This window comes from Triturus cristatus, chromosome 11 (genome assembly GCF_964204655.1).
Source record: "Triturus cristatus chromosome 11, aTriCri1.1, whole genome shotgun sequence".
NCBI lineage: Eukaryota > Metazoa > Chordata > Amphibia > Caudata > Salamandridae > Triturus > Triturus cristatus.
The window spans coordinates 60,355,788-60,371,171 of NC_140594.1; positions in this window are offsets into that span (position 1 = coordinate 60,355,788).

Consider the following 15,384-nt stretch of genomic DNA (forward strand, 5'->3'; position numbering starts at 1 on the left):
TCCACTTACTGCCCTTTTTCTGATGCTCCGACGCCGCTGGAGTCGTGTCGACGCCGTGAGGCGGTTCCGGTTCGATGTCGGCGGCCTCGGCACAATGTCAGTTCTTTGACGACGCCGGTAGGCGGCTCCGGTTTCGATGTCGGCGGCCTCGGTTCGATCTCGACCTCCGATTCGATGGCGTCGGGCAGTCTTTACTCGATGTCGACCTCGGGCGGCTCCGGTCCGATGGCGACCTCGGATTCGATGACGTCGGCCGGCCTTGGCTCGATGTCGACTTCCGGCGGCTCCGGAGTGCGATCCTCACTCCCGACCTCCGGTGCTCCTCTCCTTAGGTTTCCGGCGACTCCGGAGTGCGACCTCCACTCCCGACCTCCGGCACGATTCTCACAGGTTCCGGCGACTCCGGAGTGCGATCCTCACTCCCGACCTCCGTTACACTTCACCTCGGTCTCCGACGACTCCGGAGGGCGGACTTCACTCCTCCGATGACGCCGCTCACTCGACCTCGGGTGACTTCCTCCTCGACCTCTGGTACTCCTCACGACCTCTGACGGCGCCCTCTCTCGACCTCCGGCGGCTCCGGGTACGACGTCTGCTTTTCCAGTCAGCGCCGCTTCTCCCCCTCGGGCTCCAGGTCTCAAGCTACTCGACGTCGGACTCCAGGGAAACCAGTTTCCAGGTCAGGATCTTGCTGTTCTCTGTTTCTAAGGCCTGTTCCTGCTGTCCAGGTCCTTAGGATGGTTTTTCTGGCTTCTTCCCACACAGGGCTCCAGGCTGGGCTCAGTCAGTAGGGACTAGTATCAAGGGTGGGTTTATGGACCCCACTCCAGGCACAAGTTTCCACCCCTGCTGCCTCACTCCTTCCTCCTTCAGGTTTCTGCTGCTCACTCTTCACCAGTCAGGTGCCAACTGCCAGCTCCAACTGCCAACTCTCTGTCTTAGCTTCCCAACATTCTAAACCGCCTCCAACTGTCACAGGGTTCTGGAATGTTCTGGAAGGTGCTGGTAGGTTCCAGTGGATGCTGGTGATGTCACAGGTGGCCACCATTTTGTGCTCCAGGCCCTCAGACAGAAGTTTCAGGGGTAGCTAAAATGGCTCCCTGAATCTGCATCAACATGAAAAATGAAAACAACTGAGGGAAAAAGGGCCAAGTCCTACATAACCCCCTTCCAGCCAAAAGCCAGGGTAGACCGATCAATGCCTTGATGGTCTTCCCTGCTTGGGGCGAGAAAAGGTGGACGCCGGCCCGCAACGGCAGGAGCTCCCGCAAGTTCTCCTCCGCTCTGGAACCCAATGGTTCCCTAACAAGCCTCCCTGGACCAACAAAACCACCCCACTGGGGCTCCCTAGCTAGTTGTGGCCAGGACCGGCCCCTGGGCCGTCCAGATGTCTCTGGCCCGGGTGATCTCGCGGAGTGGGAGGCAGTAGCCCCAGGCCTGTAGTGCCCGTTGACCACTCCGGTCCTCCTCCTTGCAGTCCTAAACTGCCTCTGGTCCTTCCTCCTGGGGTTCACACCCTTAGACTGACCAGCCTTCAGGGGCGAGGCTCTCCTCCCCCTAACTCTCCTTCTGGGGTTCCTCACCCTACCCTGCGAGGCACCCTCAGACCAACACTTCCTCCTCAGTCTAGGGCCTTGACCCCTCAACTGAGCCTTCAACCTAGGGTCTAAACCCTTAGGCTGAGTCGGTGCCCAAGGCGAGACCTTCCTCCCTCTGCACCCCCTTCCAGATTTCAGCACCCTCCTAACGGGAAAAGTACCCCTGGAAGTCAATTTCGGGGGGACCCGGTTAACAGAGGCCCCACCCGCCAGGTCAGGCAACCCCTGAGCCTGGCATCCCAGCCCAGGACCTAAACCCTGAAACTGGACCAACCCCAGAACCTCAGGCGCGCTGGTTACAGTTGCCCTGGGTCCTCCTGACACTAGGGGCTCCCCTGCACTGGAGGGCACATCGGGACAGCCTAGGCTCCCAACCTGGGGCTCCCTTGCGGAACTCTCCAGGCCCTGAGACTTCGGTTGGGGCACCTCGGGACACCTCCCCGTCTCACGCCTTCCTACAGATAGGTCGTGAGGCCCTACAACCCTCTCTCCCTGGGACCTAGCTGGGCTATCTGCCACTTCTCCCACCTCGCTGGGTTGGGAGATCCCTGCACTACCCCCTTCAGGTTCCCACCCCAATGCCTCCTCAGACACCCTGGTGATGTCATCCTGGGGTAAATAAACTTCTAGCTCCTGTGGAGCTTCCGGTATGCTGCCACCAGTGTCCTCGCTGGACACACTCATCTGGAGGGCACGCAGCTCCAACTCCTTCATCCGAAGCTCGTGCGCCATCCTTCTCTCCTCCATCTCTTTCTCCAGCCTTGCTAAGTCCCATGTGAGCTGTCTTTTCTCCCTCCGGTCTGTTAACTCCACTTCAGACAAGCCACCGCTAGAGGCACTGCTGCCCTTCCTGGAAATGGTTCTGGGCCCCGCTGACAGGTTCCCCACCTCAGGTTGGTACATCTCAGCCCCCTCGGTGTCAGGCTCTCTATCTCTGTCCTCCTCCTCAGCCTTGCTTTCTCGGCGTGCCTCCCCCCAAGCCCTTAAGCTGGTTTGGAGTGCACCCTTCTTTGCTCCTGGGGGACAGTACACCCCCTCCCGCTGGCAAAACTCCCTGAGTTGGGCCACAGTGTACGTTTCTAGATTTTCTAGTACAAACTCCATCTCGCCCACTCAGGTTAGAGGACAGGTTTTGTGCAGTAACTATGCAGGGGGGTACCTTTAATAATACCTCCTCCCACCACCAGAGTAAATTTGGAAAAAACAAAAACCCACAATTAGGAAGGCCGCTTTGAGAAAACTCCCGGTGTAGGCCTATGGACTACCCACAGTTATTGTTGAGTATACGTAGGCACAGCTCGATCCCACCACTGAACACCAATTTATGTTGGAAAACCACACTCTCACTCTGAAAGGGTGGTGGTGGTCTTCCGGACACACTGTGGTAGCTTGGCTCGAGAGGTCAGGAATCAGGCTCCGCGCTAAGCATACAACATACCCAAACAATAACCATGCGTGCATCCGTTCCAAAAACGACTCTACACCGTAAAAATTATGAAAATATCTTACTTTATCTTCTTTTTCTCTTAGTTGCTGATTGGATAAAATAAATAACAATCACAATATACAAACTTTTTAGATAGTGCAGGTCAAATAAATACTGGCTTAATGATTCAATAAATAGGGGTGATCATAAATACTGAAGGCATAAATAAGGGTGCAATACATACAGGCAATTAAATATTTTGAGGCAATAAATACTGTAAACCAATAAATATTGTGCATCAATAAATACTGTGGACCAATAAATACAGTGGAACAATAAATAGGTTAAATACAATAAATACAGTGCCCCTAATAAATACTTAAAAGCTGACAGTGACACTCATAGAATCAGATCACTTTTGAATTCCTAAGGGCTGATTTGGCCCAGGCACAGCTTGTGGGGATGTGGAAGGCTTGGGGGTGTCTACTCCCTGGTTTGGACAAGGCTGAGGCCTAAACTGAGGTAGATCAAGGGGGGAATACCAGAGACCTGGCTCTCTCTCTCCACACAACCTCTCTAGATTAGTCCCAGTTCACCCCTGGCACAGTCAGGTTGGTTCCAGCACCTCCCTAGCCCCTTAGAGCAGTCTCTCAGGTCTCCACAGGGCCTTAGGCGCCCTCTACTCCACTTACTGCCCTTTTTCTGATGCTCCGACGCCGCTGGAGTCGTGTCGACGCCGTGAGGCGGTTCCGGTTCGATGTCGGCGGCCTCGGCACAATGTCAGTTCTTTGACGACGCCGGTAGGCGGCTCCGGTTTCGATGTCGGCGGCCTCGGTTCGATCTCGACCTCCGATTCGATGGCGTCGGGCAGTCTTTACTCGATGTCGACCTCGGGCGGCTCCGGTCCGATGGCGACCTCGGATTCGATGACGTCGGCCGGCCTTGGCTCGATGTCGACTTCCGGCGGCTCCGGAGTGCGATCCTCACTCCCGACCTCCGGTGCTCCTCTCCTTAGGTTTCCGGCGACTCCGGAGTGCGACCTCCACTCCCGACCTCCGGCACGATTCTCACAGGTTCCGGCGACTCCGGAGTGCGATCCTCACTCCCGACCTCCGTTACACTTCACCTCGGTCTCCGACGACTCCGGAGGGCGGACTTCACTCCTCCGATGACGCCGCTCACTCGACCTCGGGTGACTTCCTCCTCGACCTCTGGTACTCCTCACGACCTCTGACGGCGCCCTCTCTCGACCTCCGGCGGCTCCGGGTACGACGTCTGCTTTTCCAGTCAGCGCCGCTTCTCCACCTCGGGCTCCAGGTCTCAGGCTACTCGACGTCGGACTCCAGGGAAACCAGTTTCCAGGTCAGGATCTTGCTGTTCTCTGTTTCTAAGGCCTGTTCCTGCTGTCCAGGTCCTTAGGATGGTTTTTCTGGCTTCTTCCCACACAGGGCTCCAGGCTGGGCTCAGTCAGTAGGGACTAGTATCAAGGGTGGGTTTATGGACCCCACTCCAGGCACAAGTTTCCACCCCTGCTGCCTCACTCCTTCCTCCTTCAGGTTTCTGCTGCTCACTCTTCACCAGTCAGGTGCCAACTGCCAGCTCCAACTGCCAACTCTCTGTCTTAGCTTCCCAACATTCTAAACCGCCTCCAACTGTCACAGGGTTCTGGAATGTTCTGGAAGGTGCTGGTAGGTTCCAGTGGATGCTGGTGATGTCACAGGTGGCCACCATTTTGTGCTCCAGGCCCTCAGACAGAAGTTTCAGGGGTAGCTAAAATGGCTCCCTGAATCTGCATCAACATGAAAAATGAAAACAACTGAGGGAAAAAGGGCCAAGTCCTACACATCCCTATAAGTAATCATAGTGACAAGGGCATTATACATATGGGCACCTTGAATGTGACCCTGTGTGATCTGCTGTTGGAGATCGATCAGACCTGTGGGTATATCGAGAGGCAGTGCCTCAAACCTTCGCATAATTAGAGTACACATATATATATCCATGTCTGTCTGTTGCATAGTAGTCCATTGCCCGAAGGTGGAATATATGACTTCTACGGAATAAATAGGCCCATTATTTATCCAACATTCGCACTGTTTCCTCTGGACGTCCTGTTCACTGAGGCCAGAAAGACTATGGGACCGTAAGGATTCTCTTCTAGGGGTACCGAAAAGGAGGGTCAGTGGCTGAATTGGTGTTTGAAGGAGGTTCTGAATCGAAGATGCCCAACCGGACGATGGCCGGGTGGGGGTGTCTGCGAGGGTCGAGCAGGGATTGTGAGGAGTTAGGGAAGGGTGTTGTCAGGGTAATCGGGTGAGGACTGATAGTATTTATATTTAGAGATGATGTTGCTGAAACCGGAGTATGGGAAGGGGGGAACGCCTGGGATGCCTGGACTAGAGGCACAGGTGGTGTACTGGGAACCACCACATGGGGCGTAAATTGAACAGAAGTGTCGGGTGACAGGGATGACTGGGGGGGTGGTGAATTCGGGGGACCAGGGCATAGGACAGGGTATATAGGGGCATAAGCAAGGGGTGGGCCTTCTAAGATTGAGTCCAGCAGGGAGTCCCCCTCCTCTGATCCAACATGATCCCGATCCTTCTTAGTCCAAGCTGGATAACACCCTTGTGTTCTTGCCCGGTGTTCCCTATCTATTGCTGCTATTGAATTATCAACCTGTTCCTGATGATGTAATTTCGCATGGTCAGCCATCATCATTCTTTCCTTCTTTTTATGCTGAGCTTTGTTTCTTGGCTTTCTGATCTATTTCCTTTCTCCACAACCGAATAGATTCAAACATGGTGGGTCGGGAGCCTTTTCTGAATAGTTGTTCTTCTAAACTGGTAAGGACTCGAGAATCAAAGGAGCCGAATTGTGGCCACCGCAATTCTGAGTCACCCTTGGCAGTATACTTTGCCCATAACGAAGAGAACATAATGGCGGAGGCTCCATATTTCACATACATTTCATAACAAGGAGTTCCTTCTGGAGGGAGTGAGCTAGCTGCCTCCAGGAGGGAGTCCTCTGTACACATACAACAACACAATTTCCTGAATTTACTACCGACAGGCATTTTTAGACAGAGAGACCACAGCGGGTTTAAAGATAACAACTCACCTCGCTGTCTTGGCTTTTGCAAAAGTCAATAAGAGAGCAATCATACAGACTCGGTGGGTGATCAGCCCACCCTTACCTGACTGGGGTAGTTCTCTTCTGCAGACGTAGGGCCTTGTCCTGTTCCAGATATCACTGTTAGGGCACCCCAGAGAGGACGCGGTCATGTGGCCCAGACCGGGCGGGGAGGAACAGCGGGCGAGTCGTTCGGCTACCGGACTGCAAGAATCCCTCGGGTAGGGTACCTCCGTCGGAGTCTCTCCGTGCACCTCCTCACATCCACCGGGCCTGACCTTCGTGCTCGTGGGGTCCCTGTTCGAGTGCCATTTGTAGAGCCGTAATACCCACTTACTGGGTCTCTGTGGCGGGGGAACTGCCCAAGTCTACCATACCCTCCTTATATCGAAAAAGGAGACACAGGAGCCTTCATCTGCAGGAGGAACAAAGTTTTATTGGTATAGCCCGGGCTATGGAACGGAGTCCCAAGCTCGTCGGTGACAAGACAGAGTAGGCTGCTGCTTTTCTCCGCAGCTTACAGGCCTTATATACATATTTCCCCACCCTAAGGAATCAGTTCGGATGGGGTTGTAGATACGCCATTCTTCCTTCAGGCAGGACTGGTGCTGCAACAGATGGTGCAATCGATTAGGACAGATCTTGCCAAACGGGATATGTACGTGAAAGAATCAACCAGATCTTGACAAACAGGATATGTGAAAGAAACAAGTTCTGGGACAGCGTCGTGACCAAGTCTTGCGAAACAGGATGGGTGCGTGCAGGAGTCCAGTCCGAGGGCGGTGAGAGGCCAATTCTCTGTTCCCTTTTTTGGAATTGGCTTAACCGCAAGGAGCAGGAAGGGCAGGGCGGACGTGACAGAACTTTGGCAAGCATCAGTAGAAACGACCAGGAGGGTCATGCAGAGGTGTTTGACACGAAATGGTAACGCTAAAATAATGGAGTCTGACACAAAATGGATGCCGACAAGAAGGACACTTTTCCTCACATATGAGAGATTATGTCTGACATGTTGAAACACTGTATAAAGCATTGGGTAGCAGAACATGGATGCTATATGAATGGATGCACACTATGCGTGCTGTATTTACGATAAACCAGTGACCATAAAAACCTGCATTTAGATACTTTCTACCTGGTGACTATTACTGATGTTAATTGTCTGCAATAGGTTATTCACTTCGTGGAGAAGAGAAAGGCATGCACCCTGGCATGTCATCATAGCCCGACTGCAGAATGACCTCAGCCTTCACAACTAGGGGGCCTATTCACAAACTGCACTTAATACTATGCTAGCAATACTAGAATAGCACTACTCATGTAGTACAAAATGCTCTTCACAAACATAGGCACAGAGATCTCTGCCTTGCCTCTCTTTGCTATACGAGTTCTCCGCCATGTGTGCAGAGATCTTTGCACACAAAGGTATATGTTTTAGTAGTAAAAGTGGGCAGGACCTGGAGGAATGGCTGGAAAATTAGCAATACCTACTACTAAATGAGAGAGGATTACGGAGAGGGAATGATAAGGAACGGGTAATGGGGGCTTTAAGGAGAAACATGCAAATACAAGTAACCACCCACCCATAAAAAGTAAACCCATTCCTATTACTAAACTGCACTTCTAAAGTTACTACAAATGAAAAGGCCCCAACGCAGTTGTAAATGTGCTCTTCTCAGCCATGGAGTAAGTCTAGCACCACACATGGCCACTAACAAAACACACTCCCATAGGATTAATGGAGGCAGGGATTTAAAACCCCTCCACATTAAATAAAGTCAAATAAAATTTATTTTTTCAAATTTTAAATTACAATATTTTTTTAAATGTTAACTTTTTGAATAAATATTTAACGTTTGGTTTAAAAATAAATAAAACTTTTATACATTTAATAAAAACTAACAATTATTTAATCAAATACATTTTAATAACCTTTTCGAAAAATAATTATGTATAAAATGGTTTTGATTAACAAAATATTTTAAATGGTTATAAAGTAAATATATTTATTAAACATTTCATTTGATGATTAATGTGATGTAACATTATCTGCTTTAGTTTAAATATAATCATTCTAAGTTCATTTAAATTTTTAATTTACATAAAAATGTTTTAATAATTACTAAGCTTTATTATTTCCCTATACTTTACCGTAGGGAAATACCTGCCCCAGTATTGAACTCTATGTGTGAAAGGTTTCTAGTAGCAACTTAACAGATGTAAATACTCTTCTAGCATGCTCCACCCACAGTTTGTGAGATTGGAGACATGCAAGTTAATGTTAATGTTATTGGGACTTGTAAAGCGCTAACTGATACTCGAAGGTGTCCTGGCGCTGTGTGATGTCCTGACTGAAGACCGCATCGTGGTAGTTCTTCGCAAGGTTTACTTTGAGAAAAGCCATGTTTTCAGTGCCTTCCGAAAAGCTAGGAGATTGTTCATGTTTCTCAGGTGAGGTGGGAGGTCATTCCATGCCTTGGCCGCATTGGCAACAAAGCCTCTGCCGCCCCAGTTGCCTTTTTTCACTCGTGGCACCACCGCGAGTTTAGCATCCGAAGACCAAAAAGCTCTTTTTTGTGTATACCAGCGAAATCTTTGGTTTAGAAAGTCCGGCCCAGTTCCATGCAGAGCTCTAAAGACCAGACATAGCGCCTTGAACTGAGAACACTTCCTGACCGGAAGCCAATGAAGCTTTTTTATTTTGACTGAGATCGATTCAAACTTTGGTGTGCCTGTGAGAAGTCTAGCTGCAGCATTTTGAAGGATTTGTAATTTGTTCAGCGATCCTTCATGGACCTTGAGATAGAGACTATTGCAATAATCTAATCTTGACATTATTAGCGGGGTGACCACTGTTTGTTGCGCCTCCTTGGGTAAGAGTGGCATTATTTTTTTGCATGATCTGAGAATGTATGATGTTGAAGAAGCCTAACCTGGTCCCTGAAGCTAAGTTTGTCGTCTATCCACACTCCCAAGTTCTTCACCTTCCTAATAGGGGTGGGGAGCGGGCCTGATGCTTCCGGCCAGCATCTAGGGGTCCAGAAGTTGGTATTGTTACCGAACAACATAACTTCCGTTTTTGTGGAGTTAAGTTTTAGGCGGTTTTGGGCCATCCATGTGCCCACTGCATTTATGCAGTTTTGCAACCTGGATGCGGTTTCCTGGATCACTTCTGGCAGTATAGTCACCACAATTTGTGTGTTATCCGCGTATGACGTCAAATTGAATCCAAAGGATTCAATTAGAGGAGCCAATGAGGACACATAAACATTGAATAGCGTTGGGCTAAGCAAGGACCCTTGTGGCATTCTATAGGGTAAAGAAAAGGACTGCTTCAAATTTGTCAAGGGCCACAGTTTGTGTTGTATCCTAGAGGAAGGATCTGAGCAGTTTTCAGGCCATGCCCCTGACTCCTATCATGTCCAGACGGTCCATCAGCAAAGCATGGTGGACAATATCAAATGCTGCAGACAGATCCAACATGATCAGTGCAGCATTTCCTCCTTGGTCAAAAATGGTCCTAATTTCCTCTGTGGATTTGAGCAGCGCCGTTTCTGCACTGTGGCTCTCTCTGAAACCATATTGAGTTGGATTCAATGTTTTGCACCAATTAGTAAATTCAGACTTGGAAATGGTCAATAGCAAACAAAAGTGTAAAGTTACGTCAATGAGGAGTATTAAGTTTATATGTGAGTAAATCTACAAGTATACATGTACATTTGTAAATATGCCCCAAGGTTTCAGAATCTCATTGAAGCATGGACTCCACTCCCACCCTTCCAAGCACGGGAATTACTCTTGAGCTGCAGAATTTCGGAGCCACATTTCCACTGGTAGAATAGGTGGAATCTAAAAAGATCAACTGCATCGCAGCAGGCGTATAACAGGTGTAGCTTAGACAGGAGGTCAGAGGGAGAAACATTGATGCACGACTAAGTTATGGGTTCCATGCAGAATGCTACATGCCTATCTGTGCAGTGGAGAATTGGGACTACCAGTCAGTCATGCCACAAAAGCATGATAGCTCAGACATGCCAGTCAGTTTAGCAGAAGGGCATGAATCGATGCAGAGGTCAAATATAACCAGGGCGAGTCTTTAGCATGTGCGAGCTGGGTCAACGCCCAGGACACCGAACCCTGAAGGGGCACGGGAGCTGCCAGCTGGAGAATCCCTCTGACATGGATCCAAAGAAAAGTGCGTTTAAACACAGCTTCTGAAAGCTGATGGCAGGACACCGAACTCTGAAGGGGCACGGGAGCTGCCAGCTGGAGACTCCCTCTGACATGGATCCATAGAAAAGTGTGTTTAAACACAGCTTCTGAAAGCTGATGGCGCCTCTGCCCCAGCTATGCCAACATTTTAGGGAAGTGGAAGATGTAATGATAGTAATAAATAAATCCGAGAGTGTATTTCCCCTATTAACTTCAATAGAAGGAAATGATATTTCAGTTCGGAGACAGCCAAAATAAAACTATTTTGCATTTATAAAAATCAGGAGTTTTCCACCTGAATCGGGTCTGCTGGCATGTGTAGAGTGCCACCTCACCTCTACTATGCTTTGTTGCAGTTTTCATGCCGAGGGCTGGGCGCGGCTCGAGGTGATAAAGAAACAAGCAAGTGGATGCGCTAGACCACTCTTGACACCGTTACTGTGAGAGCGTGTCTAATCACTGAGTGTGCAGTGAGCAGGTATATTAATTGCCCCGTGTCCACCAGGCCATGTCGTAACACTGGCGATGAAGCAGCGACAGCACATCATGCGCTACTCGCCTGCAGCCCTGCGGTGTCCTGCCATCGTCTCAGCCTGGGCGCTGCAGAAAGTGTTGCGGACTGCGCCCCTATGCAGGATGGAAGACGAGAGAGGAAGCCAGTGTTTCCCCGGCGATCGGCTGGTTGTGGAGAAAATCGCTGGTGAGGTCCGTTTGCCCCGCTCTGCCTGGCCTATGTGCTGCTCCCTCTGCCTTCAGCAACCGTACTTCACCTTGGCCGCATCCAAGGCCCAGCCTGAAGCGTGTGCACTCCTCCAAGCACTGTCATCGGGAGCCACAGTCCAACCTAGCGCCCAACCCGATCTAAGCACCCCAAGCTGCCATCCAGGAGCAGAAAAAAGGACTGCTGAGTCAGCGCTGCAGCACAATCAGCCTGTGCGACCCAGTCCAGCGTACCCCTGCCAAATACCAGGCATCAGAGGGCTGTTTTGAGGCAAAGAAGCTGTTCTGACATGAACAGCTTGACGTGCCATGTACAAAGAGAGGAATACAAGATGCTTCACACACACAAAAACAATAGTAGGGAAGCGGGTAGCAACTGGGCAGCACTGTTGCAACACTTGGGGATTTCTTTTCGGCTAGAGAGGCTAGGAAGGATATTATTTCTTCATGGCTAGAACTCCGAACTATCTACGAATTATGCCTGTGGGAAGACATAAGGGGGTGTTTAAGATGTATCGAGCCAAGCTACTATAAGAAGGTGCAGGCCAAAATCATTGGTGCAGCCCTTAAGATTTGCAATAAGATCAAGGGTAAGGCAGGACTCAAAAGGTATAACAGGTTTATTCAACTGTGCTTATCTATTTTCCCCTCAGCATTTATTGATGCGGTATGCAATCAATGGAAACAAACAAGATGGGCTGAGTGGGCTGGGTCACCTATTTTTTCATAAACAATTATGCTCATTTGGTGATTTGCAGCAGGACTTTGGGCTAGGGGCAAAAACTTGTGTCAAATATTTGCAAGTTAGGGATATTTTTTAAACAAGTCAGAGAATGAGCTTCTTTTGGTCAAGAGAATCCCTCTGCTCGATATAATCCTGCACCGGGTAAATAAGATCGGGCAGGTTAATACAATATTGAAAGATCTGGTACCAGATGACCTCGAATCACAAGAGGTCAGATGGACAGAAAGAGTGTGGAAACATGGGGTATAGATATTTAGGCCTCAATAGAGGTTGTCATGAAGGTGCTACTCACTGCTAGCTTGAGAACCCAAAACTACAAAACCATTTTTAATTTGTGCTATACACCTGCTAAAGTGTTCAGCTGTGGTAAAAGAATCTATGATAAATGCCCCCGCTGTGGGGAGGCACCTGCAGATATGGTGCATATGTTCTGTGAGTGGGGAAATTCGCAGGCATTTAAGGAGGGGAATCGAGGCTTTTTGGATGAAGGTATTTACCATAGAGATTCATATTGATTCATCATTGATGCTATTTGGTACCCATCAGCGCTCCTCAGGGGATCTAGGGCAGCTCCATTTTATCTTCACCTCCATGGCTGTAGTATGCCTGCTTAAGCCAAAGCATGGAAAAATGCTACACGGCTGACAAAGCAACAGTGGTTGTCGCGTTTATTGAGTATGTATAACTTAGAAAAACCTTTAATGAACTGTAAAGAAAGGGGAGCCAAGAAACAGGCGTCACTGATCTGGCCACCAATGACAGATTGGATAAAAGACAGTCTTGGGTTTAGTGACTAATTATATCCAGGGTAGTAACCCCAAAGACTTAACTGGCTAAAGCAGTAAGTCCTTATTGGAGGTAGCGCAACTCAATCGATGTACTGTGTTCTTTTTTCCAATTGGTTTCAACAGCCTGGAATCATGTGTTTTGCACAATGTGGTTCATTTAAGATCCCTGCACTATCTCCTCCCGAAACCGAATGTGATGATGTAATAGGTATGATGAATTGGCCTTATAGTGGAGTGTGATTTGGGTCAGAAAATCAGTACATATGCAGGAATTAAATTTGTACTTTGTACACCCATGACTATTAAAATCGATGATTTATGTCAATGAGCTGATTTCAGTGCCTTATTATTAAGCTAAATCAGCCCTTTTATGTATTTCTGTGATTTACTCCTTTATGGCAATAAACATAAAAGGATGCAGGTAGCTGAGCAGTAACATCATCATCATAACAGGGTCAGCATACGCCCGAGTGCTGGGGTGAACAGAGCAGGAGGCATGAATGACCAGATACAAGACCAGGTGCGCCAGTCACACCCCCGTGCCATACGCACACGCCTCTGTAGCGCCTCTAAACCGTTCAATGAGCTGGCTGAACCCACCACTGCAGCCCTTAGATGGTGATCTTGGACTGGGCGCCTTCAACACTGTTTCCGCACCACCGAGAGAGCTGTGAAGAGATAACTAATGGTGCACATTTGCGGGGAAGAGCTTTATGATCTGTTTGAGACTCTCCAACACACAGGTGGAGACACAGACTTAGACACCGCGGAAACAGCCCTCAACAGACCCCACGAGCCGCAGCTCAGTCCTGATTACGAGTGCTTTAAACTGTGTCAGGCAAACATGATCTAAATGTTATGTTATGTTATGGAAATTTCTAAAGCGCACGACTCACCCTGGGGCATCTCGGCGCTAAGCCTAGTAGAAGTCCGAGGAGGAAAAGAAAGACAGGACGGGAGAGCGAGTTACCAGTGATCAGAACAGAAAGGTTTTCAGTTGTTTCCTGAAAATACTGAGAGATGTACATCCACGAAGAGAAATAGGTAGCATAATCCAATAGCGAGGGGCAAGGTATGAGAAAGCGTTGCCCCCAGAACGGGAGAGACGGATTCGGGGGACCGTCAGGAACCCAAGGGTGTTTGATCTAAGGTTGCGGGTCGAAGTCTGTTTAGCGAGCCTTCTTAACAGATATTTGGGGTATTTGCTATTTAGGGCCTTGTATGTAAGACAGCAGGTCTTAAAGTATGATCGTTTCCCGACCGGAAGCCAATGGAGGTCTCGCAGCAGAGGGGCTGAAGGAGAGCCCGCAGGACGGTTTAGAATCATTCGGGCGGCGGTATTTTGGATGACCTGCAGTTTTTTTTAGCAGAGTCGGGCCTATTTCTGCCAGCAAGGCATTTCCGTAGTCGAGGCGGCTGATCACCATGGCCTGGACCAGGGTTCTGTGATGCTTGATGGGAAGGTAGGGCAGGATCCTCCGTAGGAGCCGAAGGCTGAAATAGCAGGAACTGGAAATCGCTGCTATGTGTTCTTTCATGGATAAAGCCCGGTCAAGTTTAAACCCTATATTTTTCACTACTTGTTTAGGGGGAGGGGCAACACCCAACTCCTGAGGCCACCAATCATGGGTCCAGAAAAGAGGGGCTTTCCCTATTAGCATGATTTCGGTCTTGCTTGGATTCAATTGGAGATAGTTTCCCGTCATCCAATTAGAAATGGCGAGCATACCAGCCGAGAAACGTAGATGTTCTGATTCTACGTCAGGGTTAATTTTGAAGATAAGCTGGGTGTCGTCCGCATATGACACTATCTCAAATCCACATGACTCTGCTACTTTAGCTAATGGGGACATGTACACATTAAACAGTGTGGGACTAAGGCAGGAACCCTGAGGTACACCTTTATCCAGACAAGACTTCTCTGAGCGGTAAGGCCCTGGCATAATCGTTTGATATCTGTCAGAAAGAAAATTCTGCAGCCATTTTAGGGCTTGATCTTGGATGCCGCAAGAAAGTAATCTCTCCACCAGCTTGGAGTGTGCGATGGTGTCAAAAGCGGCGGAGAGATCCAGGAGGACCAGAATTGCTGATCCTCCGGCGTCCACTTCTCGCCTCAGTGAGTCAGTCACCGCCAGGATTGCGGTTTCGGTGCTGAGTCCCGGACAGAATCCTGATTGTGAAGGATCCAAAAGGGTATTGGACTTCAGATAGAGACTCAGCTGCCTGTTTATGGCCGATTCAAGTTGTTTGCCCAACAAGGGTAGCAGGGATATGGGGCGGTAGTTACTAAGTGCCTGGGGGTCCGCCGACGGTTTTTTTCAGGATAGGTCGAACGTAAGCTTCCTTCTAAATGGGGGGAATTATGCCTGAAATGATGGAACAATTGAAGATTCCTTGGATTTCCGGGGCACAGCATGAAGCTAGGAGGGCCATAATTCTGGGAGGGCAGAGGTCACTAGGTGAGCCAGATTTAGCCGAGGATAACAGATTTGTGACTTCATTTATAGAGATAGGTTCAAATTGTTTAAGAGTGCAGGGAGGCGGGTGGCTCCTTTCTAAGGAACTTATGAGAGAGGCTGAAATCTGGGCTAGGGGGGGTGGAGAAGTTGGCATAAATCAGAGTGATTTTTTCCATGAAAATGGGCAGCAAGAGAGTTACAAAGTTCCTGTGGCTCAATTTGAGGCAGTCTACAGGCTTGGGGTGAGACGAAATCTTTGACTATGTTAAATAATGCTTTAGATGAGTTGGTGGCCTGGTCGATT